This window comes from Coloeus monedula (assembly GCF_965178545.1).
Source record: "Coloeus monedula genome assembly, chromosome: 30".
NCBI lineage: Eukaryota > Metazoa > Chordata > Aves > Passeriformes > Corvidae > Coloeus > Coloeus monedula.
This window is the reverse complement of record NC_138810.1, coordinates 2,969,353-2,980,596: the sequence shown is the minus strand read 5'-3', so window position 1 is coordinate 2,980,596 and position 11,244 is coordinate 2,969,353.

Genomic DNA, 11,244 nt, shown 5'->3' with positions numbered 1-11,244 from the left:
AGCGGCCCTGTACCCCATCCCAGGATTCCCAGTTGATCCCAGTATCCCCAGCGGCCCTGTACCCCATCCCAGTATCCCCAGTGGCTCCCAGCCCTCTCCCAGTTGATCCCAGTACCCCCAGTGACCCCATACCCCATCCCAGCAGCCCCAGCAGCTCCCAGCTGATCCCAGTATCCCCAGTGGCTCCCAGCCCTCTCCCAGTTCATCCCAGTATCCCCAGTGACCCCATACCCCATCCCAGCAGCCCCAGCAGCTCCCAGCCCTCTCCCAGCTGATCCCAGTATCCCCAGCGGCCCTGTACCCCATCCCAGTATCCCCAGTGACCCCATACCCCATCCCAGTATCCCCAGCAGCTCCCAGCTGATCCCAGTATCCCCAGTGGCTCCCAGCCCTCTCCCAGCCGATCCCAGTATCCCCAGTGACCCCATACCCCATCCCAGCATCCCCAGTGGCTCCCAGCAGCTCCCAGCTCATCCCAGTATCCCCAGTGAACTCCGTACCCCATCCCAGTATCCCCAGTGGCTCCCAGCCCTCTCCCAGTTCATCCCAGTATCCCCAGTGACCCCATACCCCATCCCAGTACCCCCAGCAGCTCCCAGCCCTCTCCCAGTTGATCCCAGTATCCCCAGCAGCTCCCAGCCCTCTCCCAGTTCATCCCAGTATCCCCAGCAGCTCCCAGCCCTCTCCCAGCGGCTCCCAGCCCTCCCAGTTTGCCCAGTTTGCCCAGTACCCGCTCGGGGGTCACTCCGGGCCAGCCGTATCCGTCGGTGGCCAGCACTGCCCGGCACAGGGGCTCGCACACGGCTCCGGCCGCTTCCGGAACCTTCCGGCCCTGGAAGGCGCGGCCCAGGCGGGAAACGGCCGCAGCTGGGGCCGGAGGGGCACAGTGACCACGGGCACCGAGGGGCACAGTGACCACGGGCACTGAGGGGCACCAGGGCCAGAGGGGCAGAGTGACCACGGGCACCGGGGCCGGAGGGGCACAGTGACCACGGGCACCGAGGGGCACAGTGACCACGGGCACCGAGGGGCACAGTGACCGCGGGCACCAGGGCCGGAGGGGCAGAGTGACCACGGGCACTGAGGGGCACAGTGACCACGGGCACTGAGGGGCACAGTGACCACGGGCACCAGGCACCAGAGGGGCACAGTGACCACGGGCACCGGGGCCGGAGGGGCACAGTGACCACGGGCACCGGGGCCGGAGGGGCACAGTGACCACGGGCACTGAGGGGCACAGTGACCACGGGCACCGAGGGGCACAGTGACCGCAGGCACCGAGGGGCACAGTGACCACGGGCACCAGGGCTGGAGGGGCACAGTGACCACGGGCACCGAGGGGCACAGTGACCACGGGCACTGGGCACCAGAGGGGCACAGTGACCACGGGCACTGAGGGGCACAGTGACCACGGGCACGGAGGGGCACAGTGACCACGGGCACCAGAGGGGCACAGTGACCACGGGCACCAGAGGGGCACAGTGACCACGGGCACCGGGGCCGGAGGGGCACAGTGACCGCGGGCACCGAGGGGCACAGTGACCACGGGCACCGAGGGGCACAGTGACCACGGGCACCGGGGCCGGAGGGGCACAGTGACCACGGGCACTGAGGGGCACAGTGACCACGGGCACCGGGGCCGGAGGGGCACAGTGACCACGGGCACCGAGGGGCACAGTGACCACGGGCACCGGGGCCGGAGGGGCACAGTGACCACGGGCACTGAGGGGCACAGTGACCACGGGCACCGAGGGGCACAGTGACCGCAGGCACCGAGGGGCACAGTGACCACGGGCACTGAGGGGCACAGTGACCACGGGCACCGAGGGGCACAGTGACCGCAGGCACCGAGGGGCACAGTGACCGCAGGCACCGAGGGGCACAGTGACCGCAGGCACCGAGGGGCACAGTGACCACGGGCACTGAGGGGCACAGTGACCACGGGCACTGAGGGGCACAGTGACCACGGGCACCGGGGCCGGAGGGGCACAGTGACCATGGGCACCGGGGCCGGAGGGGCACAGTGACCACGGGCACCGGGGCCGGAGGGGCACAGTGACCATGGGCACCAAGGGGCACCAGGGCCAGAGGGGCAGAGTGACCACGGGCATCGGGGCCAGAGGGGCACAGTGACCGCGGGCACCAAGGGGCACAGTGACCACGGGCACCGGGGCCAGAGGGGCACAGTGACCACGGGCACCAGAGGGGCACCAGGGCCGGAGGGGCAGAGTGACCACGGGCACAGGAGGGGGCACTGGGGCCGGAGGGGCAGAGTGACCGCGGGCACAGGAGGGGGCACTGGGGCCGGAGGGGCAGAGTGACCGCGGGCACAGGAGGGGGCACTGGGGCCGGAGGGGCAGAGTGACCGCGGGCACAGGAGGGGGCACAGCAGGGGCACCAGGGGCACTGCCCTGGGCACGGCCAAGCCTGAGGCCTGGCCATGGAGTGACCCCCCCTTGGCCTGGACACTGGGGTGGGGACAGAGCCCCTGGGGTGGCACTGGGGTGGCACTGGGGTGGCACTGGGCTGGCACTGGGGTCACTGGGGTGGGGACAGAGCCCCTGGGGTGGCACTGGGGTGGCACTGGGGTCACTGGGGTGGGGACAGGAGCCCCTGGGCTGGCACTGGGCTGGCACTGGGGTCACTGGGGTGGGGACAGAGCCCCTGGGGTGGCACTGACCGGTGGCATCGAGGAGCTTGGCTCTGTCGGCCTCGGGCAGCCCCTGCAGCCCCTCCAGCACCCAGGTGATGCTCTGGACACAGCTCGTGGTCACCTGTGGTAGCCCCGGCCACCCCGCGGGCTGGGGGACACCCGGGGGGTCAGCCGGGCACCCCACCCCCACTGAGGGACCTCCAGGGTCCCCCAGCCCCAAATCCCAACCCCAAAACCCACGGGAAAGGCTCCCAGAGTGGCTCCAGCCCCAAATCCCAGCCCCACATCCCATGGGAAAGGCTCCCAGAGTGGCTCCAGCCCCAAATCCCAGCCCCACATCCCACAGGAAAGGCTCCCAAAATGCCTCCAGCCCCAAATCCCAACCCCACATCCCACGGGAAAGGCTCCCAGAGTGGCTCCAGCCCCAAATCCCAGCCCCACATCCCACAGGAAAAGCTTCCAGCATCCCCAGAGCCCCCCCAAAATGGCTCCAGCCCCGAATTCCAACCCCAAAACCCACAGTAGAAGCTCCCAGAGTGGCTCCAGCCCCAAATCCCAACCCCACATCCCACAGGAAAGGCTCCCAGAGTGGCTCCAGCCCCAAATCCAACCCCACATCCCACAGGAAAGGCTCCCAGAGTGGCTCCAGCCCCAAATCCAACCCCACATCCCACGGGAAAGGCTCCCAGAGTGGCTCCAGCCCCAAATCCAGCCCCACATCCCACGGGAAAGGCTCCCAGAGTGGCTCCAGCCCCAAATCCAACCCCACATCCCACAGGAAAAGCTTCCAGCATTCCCAGAGCCCCCCCAAAATGGCTCCAGCCCCGAATTCCAACCCCAAAACCCACAGTAGAAGCTCCCAGAGTGGCTCCAGCCCCAAATCCCAACCCCACATCCCACGGGAAAGGCTCCCAGAGTGGCTCCAGCCCCAAATCCCAGCCCCACATCCCACGGGAAAGGCTCCCAGAGTGGCTCCAGCCCCAAATCCCAGCCCCACATCCCACGGAAAAGGCTCCCAGAGTGGCTCCAGCCCCAAATCCCAACCCCACATCCCACAGGAAAGGCTCCCAAAATGCCTCCAGCCCCAAATCCCAGCCCCACATCCCACGGGAAAGGCTCCCAGAGTGGCTCCAGCCCCAAATCCCAACCCCACATCCCACGGGAAAGGCTCCCAGAGTGGATCCAGCCCCAAATCCCAGCCCCACATTCCACAGGAAAGGCTCCCAGAGTGGCTCCAGCCCCAAATCCCAACCCCACATCCCACGGGAAAGGCTCCCAAAATGCCTCCAGCCCCAAATCCCAACCCCACATCCCACGGGAAAGGCTCCCAGAGTGGATCCAGCCCCAAATCCCAACCCCACATCCCACAGGAAAGGCTCCCAGAGTGGCTCCAGCCCCAAATCCCAGCCCCACATCCCACGGGAAAGGCTCCCAGCGCTCCGAGGGGGTCTGGGGGCATTCCCGGGGTACCTGGGAGTTCTGGAATATTTCCTGGATGGCGCTGGAGAGGAGCTGGAGGCTCTGGAACAGCAGCTGCTTCACCACCACCCGCTCCCGGCTGGAGTCGGGGGGGACCTGGGAACGGGAACAGGAATGGGGTCAGGGAATGGGGCTGGGAATGGGGTCAGGGAATGGGGTCAGGGAATGGAGCTGGGAATGGGGTCAGGGAATGGACCTGGGAACGGGAACAGGAATGGGGTCAGGGAACGGGAATGGGGTCAGAGAACAGAGCTGGGAATGGGAACAGGGTCAGGAAACGGAGCTGGGAACGGGAATGGGGTCAGGGAATGGGGTCAGGTAACGGGAATGGGGTCAGGGAATGGAGCTGGGAACAGGAACAGGGTCAGGGAATGGATCTGGGAATGGGAACAGGAATGGGGTCAGGGAACGGGAATGGGAACGGGGTCAGGGAACGGGGTCAGGGAATGGACCTGGGAATGGGAACAGGAATGGGGTCAGGGAACGGGAACGGGGTCAGGGAATGGGAACGGGGTCAGGGAATGGACCTGGGAAGGGGAACAGGGTCAGAGAACGGAGCTGGGAACGGGAACGGGGAACGGGAATGGGGATGGGAACAGGGTCAGGGAATGGAGCTGGGAACAGGAACAGGGTCAGGGGATGGAGCTGGGAATGGGGTCAGGGAACAGGAATGGGGTCAGGGAATGGAACTGGGAACGGGAACGGGGTCAGAGAATGGGGTCAGAGAATGGAGCTGGGAATGGGGTCAGGGAATGGGGTCAGGGAATGGGAACGGGGTCAGGGAACAGAGCTGGGAATGGGATCAGGGGATGGAGCTGAGAATGGAGCTGGGAATGGGAATAGGGTCAGGGAACGGAGCTGGGAATGGGGTCAAGGAATGGGAATGGAGCTGGGAACAGGAATGGGGTCAGGGAACGGAGCTGGGAATGGGGTCAGGGGATGGGAACGGGGTCAGGGAACGGGATCAGGGGATGGGAACGGGGTCAGGACATAGAACTGGGAATGGGAACGGGGTCAGGGAATGGGGCCAGGGAATGGGAAAGGGGTCAGGGGATGGAGCTGGGAACGGGAATGGGGCCAGAGAATGGGGTCAGGGAATGGACCAGGGAATGGGAACGGGGTCAGGGGATGGAGCTGGGAATGGGGAATGGAGGGTCAGGAGCTCCCAGAGCTCCAGGAGCTCCCGGGAACGGAGCTGGGAAGGAGAAAAGCAGGATTTGGGGGTTGAGGAGCTCCAGGAGCTGCTGCCGGGATGGGGACGGATCTGGGAAGAGGAAAACTGGGATTTGGGACTCCACAAGCTCCAGGAGCTGCTGGGGATGAACCCAGGGAAGGGGAAAACTGAGATTTGAGATCCAGGAAAGGCAGGGAAGAGGAAAAGTGGGATTTGGGACTCCACAAGTTCCAGGAGCTGCTGGGGATAAACCCAGGGAAAGGGAAAACTGGGATTTGAGATCCAGGAAAGGCAGGGAAGAAGAAAAGTGGGATTTGGGAATTCCTGAGCTCCAGGAGCTGCTGGGGACGAACCCAGGGAAAGGGAAAACTGGGATTTGAGGCCCAGGAAGGGCAGGGAAGAAGAAAAGTGGGATTTGGGAATTCCTGAGCTCCAGGAGCCGCTGCCAGGGCCGGGACCAGCACAGAGTGACCCCGAGGGATTCCCGGGAAGCCCCGATCCCGGAGCTGCTCCCACATCCCTCCTCCTCCTCCTCACCTCGGCCAGCAGCCGCCGCAGGAGCCGCCCGTGGCCTTGGCAGAACTCACAAATCCCGGGAAGCTCCGGGAGGCCGAGGGGCAGCTCCCGGCTCCTCCCGAGCAGCTCCCCGAGCTGGCCCAGCACGAACTGGGCTCCTTCCGCCAGCGCCCGTCCCTCGAATCCCTCGAATCCCTCGAATCCCGCTGCCAGCGCCGCTCCCGCCCGGCTCAACGCCGCACCCGCGGCCTGGACACCGCCCCCGCCTTTGGCCAGCGCCCGGCTGAGCTGGATCCCGGCTTCCAGCAGCTGCAGAGGCTCTCCCAGAGCATTCCCAGCTCCCAAAAACACCCGGGCGTCCTCCAGGCCGTCCAGAGCGTCGCGGTGCCGCCGCGCCTTGCAGAGGTGCCGGCAGCGCTCCAGGCTCAGCTCCAGGAAGCACAGGCGCTGCTGCGGCGGCGGAGGCCGCGCGGCCTCATCCCTCAGCGTGTCCAGCAGCAATTCCCGCAGCTGCCGGGCCACGAAGAGCGGGCACGGAGCCCGCTCGGCCTCGTAGAGAGCGGCGGCGGCCGCGGCGTTCTGGGCGGTCAGCGAGGTGAAGAAGGGCGGCTGCAGCGGCGGCGGCGATTGCCGAGGCCGCGATTCCAGCAGCAGCAGGAAGCGCAGGGAGCGCATGCGAGCGGTCAGCAGCGCCCGGCCCTCCTCCCGAGGCCGCTCCGGCCCGGCCAGAGCGGCCGCAGCTCTCCAGAGGACGCCGAAGCTGCTGGAGGTGATGGTGGCCCAGTCGTGGTCGGGGTGGCAACGGCGGAGCCGCGTCCGGAGCAGCTCGGCCACGCTCCAGGTGTGGATCCCGACCCATCCCGCGGCGTTCCGGAGCACGTGGAACAGGATCTTCTCCAGGTAGAGCGGAGGAGGGTCAGGGACCAGGCTGAGGTAGCCCTGGGTGGCTTCGTGGGCCAGGGCCAGCAGCTGGGCACCGTGGGCCGGCAGCCCCCCGGGCTGGGCCAGCTGCTCCACGCAGGCGCGAAGGGCGCGGTCGCACGCCTGGACACGGCGGGAGCGAGGGGCCGAGCGCGGCCGGAGGCTCTCCTGGGGAAAAGAGGGAGTTGGGATCAGAGCTGAGCCCCTCGAGGGGCATTTCCTGGGAAAAGAGGGAGTTGGGATCAGAGCAGGGCAAGGCAGGGATGGCCAGAGAGATTCCAGAGGTTTTCCTGGGAAAAGAGGGAGTTGGGATCAGAGCTGAGCCCCTCAAGGGGCATTTCCTGGGAAAAGAGGGAGTTGGGATCAGAGCAGGGCAAGGCAGGGATGGCCAGAGAGATTCCAGAGGTTTTCCTGGGAAAAGAGGGAGTTGGGATCAGAGCTGAGACCCTCGAGGGGCATTTCCTGGGAAAAGAGGGAGTTGGGATCAGAGCTGAGCCCCTCGAGGGGCATTTCCTGGGAAAAGAGGGAGTTGGGATCAGAGCTGAGACCCTCGAGGGGCATTTCCTGGGAAAAGAGGGAGTTGGGATCAGAGCTGAGACCCTCGAGGGGCATTTCCTGGGAAAATGGGGAGTTGGGATCAGAGCTGAGACCCTCGAGGGGCATTTCCTGGGAAAAGAGGGAGTTGGGATCAGAGCTGAGACCCTCAAGGGGCATTTCCTGGGGAAAAGGAGGAGTTGGGGTCAGAGCTGAGCCCCTCGAGGGGCATTTTCTGGGAAAAGAGGGAGTTGGGATCAGAGCTGAGACCCTCAAGGGGCATTTCCTGGGAAAAGAGGGAGTTGGGATCAGAGCTGAGACCCTCAAGGGGCATTTCCTGGGAAAAGAGGGAGTTGGGATCAGAGCTGAGACCCTCAAGGGGCATTTCCTGGGAAAAGAGGGAGTTGGGATCAGAGCTGAGCTCCTCGAGGGGCATTTCCTGGGGAAAAGAGGGAGTTGGGATCAGAGCTGAGCCCCTCGAGGGGCATTTCCTGGGAAAAGAGGGAGTTGGGATCAGAGCTGAGCCCCTCGAGGGGCATTTCCTGGGAAAAGAGGGAGTTGGGATCAGAGCTGAGCCCCTCGAGGGGCATTTCCTGGGAAAGGGGGGAGTTGGGATCAGAGCTGAGACCCTCGAGGGGCATTTCCTGGGAAAGGGGGGAGTTGGGATCAGAGCTGAGACCCTCGAGGGGCATTTCCTGGGAAAGGGGGGAGTTGGGATCAGAGCTGAGCCCCTCAAGGGGCATTTCCTGGGAAAATGGGGAGTTGGGATCAGAGCTGAGCCCCTCGAGGGGCATTTCCTGGGAAAAGAGGGAGTTGGGATCAGAGCTGAGCCCCTCGAGGGGCATTTCCTGGGAAAATGGGGAGTTGGGATCAGAGCTGAGACCCTCGAGGGGCATTTCCTGGGAAAAGAGGGAGTTGGGATCAGAGCTGAGCCCTTTGAGGGGCATTTCCTGGGGAAAAGAGGGAGTTGGGATCAGAGCTGAGCCCCTCGAGGGGCATTTCCTGGGAAAAGAGGGAGTTGGGATCAGAGCAGGGCAAGGCAGGGATGGCCAGAGAGATTCCAGAGGTTTTCCTGGGAAAAGAGGGAGTTGGGGTCAGAGCTGAGCCCCTCGAGGGGCATTTCCTGGGAAAAGAGGGAGTTGGGATCAGAGCTGAGCCCCTCGAGGGGCATTTCCTGGGAAAATGGGGAGTTGGGATCAGAGCTGAGCCCCTTGAGGGGCATTTCCTGGGAAAAGAGGGAGTTGGGGTCAGAGCTGAGCCCCTCGAGGGGCATTTCCTGGGAAAGGGGGGAGTCCGCCCCCAGCCCCCAATCCCCCCGAAGATCTCCCCAGCGGGATCCAGGGACTCTCCAGAGGAAAAGAGAGCGTTGGGCTCAGGACAGGGCCAAGCAGGGAGTTCCACAAGGCTCCAAAAACTTCCCATGGGAAAAGAGGGAGTCAAACTCCAGAACCCCCCGGGGGTCCCACACTGGGATCCGGAGGTTTTGCTGGAAAAAAGACGGAGCCAGAGCCCCGAGCCCAGCCCAGAGCCCGGCCCCGAGAGCTCCCTGGCACAGCCCCGAGGTGTTCCTGGGGCAAGGAGGGGCGCAGAGCCCACCCCGGGCCCCCTCCCCAGCTCACCCGCAGCTCCTCCAGGCGCTCCTCGATGCCGGCCCAGCCGTCCGTCCTTCCGTCCTTCTCGTCCTTCCCGGCCATCCCGGGGGCTTCTCGTCAGGGGCTTCAATGTGATGGGGGGCTGGGGTGGGCAGGGGGAGGTGTGAGACCCCCAGAGCCTCCCCAAAACCGCCCCCCCCACCCCACAAAACCCAGAGACCCCAAAACCTCCAGACCTCCCGCAATGCTTGGGGGCAGCTCCCAGCCCCTCTCCCCAGCCCCCTAAGGGGCTCAGAGCACCCCCAGCCCCAATTTCTGGCACCCCAGGGACCCCCCCAGCCCCAATACCAGCCCCAGCTGGGGGTCCCCAACCCCATTTCTTCCCCCTTAAGCCCCCAGCCCCACTCCTTGCCCCCCATAGAGGCCCAAATCCAGCACCCTCGGAGCCCCCAGCCCCATTACAGCCCCACCGGGGGTCTCCAGCCCCCCCAGCCCCACTCCTTGCCCCCCATAGAGGCCCAGCCCCCCCCCAGCCCCCTCAGGCCTCCCGCGGCCTTCACCCCCCAGCTCCCCTCACCCGCGGCCCACAGGGCCCCCGCTGCCTCCTCCGCCATGGGGCCTCCTCGCCGGGTCCCCCCGCCCTCCCCGGCTCCCCCGGCACCCTGAGGGGGTCCCAGCCCCCCGGATTCCCCCCTCGGGACCCCCAAATTCCCCCCAAATCCCCCCCCGGGCCGCGGCCCCCCCCCCCGCTCACGCTGCGCTGCCGCTCCGCTGCCGCCCGCCAGAGGGCGGGGGCTTGCCGCGAGCCAGTTCAAACCTCGGCCGCAGCCAATCAGCGCGCGGCACCGCCCCTCAGCGTCCAATCAGCGCGCGGCACCGCCCCTCGGCGTCCAATCAACGCGCGGCACCGCCCCGCCGCCCCGCCCGCCGCGCGGAGCGTCACGGGAGTTGCAGTCCGCGCTCCGTCACGCGCGCTTTTTGTGCGCATGCGCGGGGCCGGGAGGGCGTGTGGGTGTGGCCGGGGGGGCGTGGTTATCGCTGGGGGCGTGGCCAGTGAGGGGGCGTGGTCAGAGCGGGGCTGGGGGGGGGGGTGAGACCCCCGGGATTTGGGAAGGGTTGGGTGGGAGACCCCCGGGATATCGGGGGAGGAGGGACCCCCCGGGGTATTGAGGGGTGGGAGAGTCTCGGGATATGGGGGGGGGGAGACCCCTGGGGATAAGGGGGGATGAGGGACCCCCGAGATATGGGGGGGGGGATCCCGGGGTGGGTCTGGGGGACATTTAGGGACAGGGCCCCTCCCTCAGCTCAGGCAGGAGCTGGCGGGGCCGGGGGAGATCGTGGGGGGGTCCGGGGGTCCTGGGGGTGTCCGGGGGTCCTGGGGAGGGTCTGGGGGTCCGGAGGGGTCTGTGGGTCCTGGGGGTGTCCGGGGGTCCTGGCGGGGCCGAGCCCCCCCCCTCCCCCAAATTCTTCTCGAGCCCCCCCTGCAGCCAAATCCTCCCCGCGGCGGCCACGAGGTGGCGACAGCGACCCGGCCAGGAGGGGACAGGGACGGGATGGGAATGGGAATGGGATGGGAATGGGAATGGGAATGGGAATGGGAATGGGAATGGGAATGGGATGGGATGGGAATGGGAATGGGATGGGAATGGGAATGGAATGGGATGGAATGGGATGGGATGGGAATGGGAATGGGATGGGAATGGGAATGGGAATGGGAATGGGAATGGGATGGGAATGGGATGGGATGGGATGGGATGGGATGGGAATGGGATGGGAATGGGATGGGAATGGGATTGGGATGGGATGGGATGGGATGGGAATGGGATGGGATGGGATGGGGACAGGGACAGGGACAGAGGTGGGGACAGAGCCCGGGATGGAGACGAGGATGGCGACAAGCTGGGGCCAGGGCTGATGACAGGCTGGGCTCCGCTGCCACCCCAGCCCCCCCCGGTGCCAGCGGTGTCCCCAGCGAGTGCCCCGCGGGGGTGGCCGTGTCCCTGCGCAGCCGGGGGGTGTCTGTCACCGTCCCTGTCACCGTCCCTGTCACCGTCCCTGTCACCGTCCCTGTCACCGTCCCTGTCCCCGCTGACAGCCAGCCCGGGCGGGGGGGGAGGTGACAAGGCGTGACACTGGGGGGTGACACAGAGACTGTGGGGACATCTCTGGCCGGCCCCGAGGCGCCACCGCCTCCGCCGTCGCTGGCTGTCCCCTGTGTCACCCCCGTGTCCCCTGTGTCACCCCCGTGTCCCCTGTGCCACCCCCGTGTCCCCTCCCGGGCTGTCCCCCGTGTCCCTCCCGTGTCCCCTCCCTCCCCAGCAGAGGCAGAGCCGCGATCCAAACCCAGCGCCTTTTATTGGGGGGAGCACGGGGAG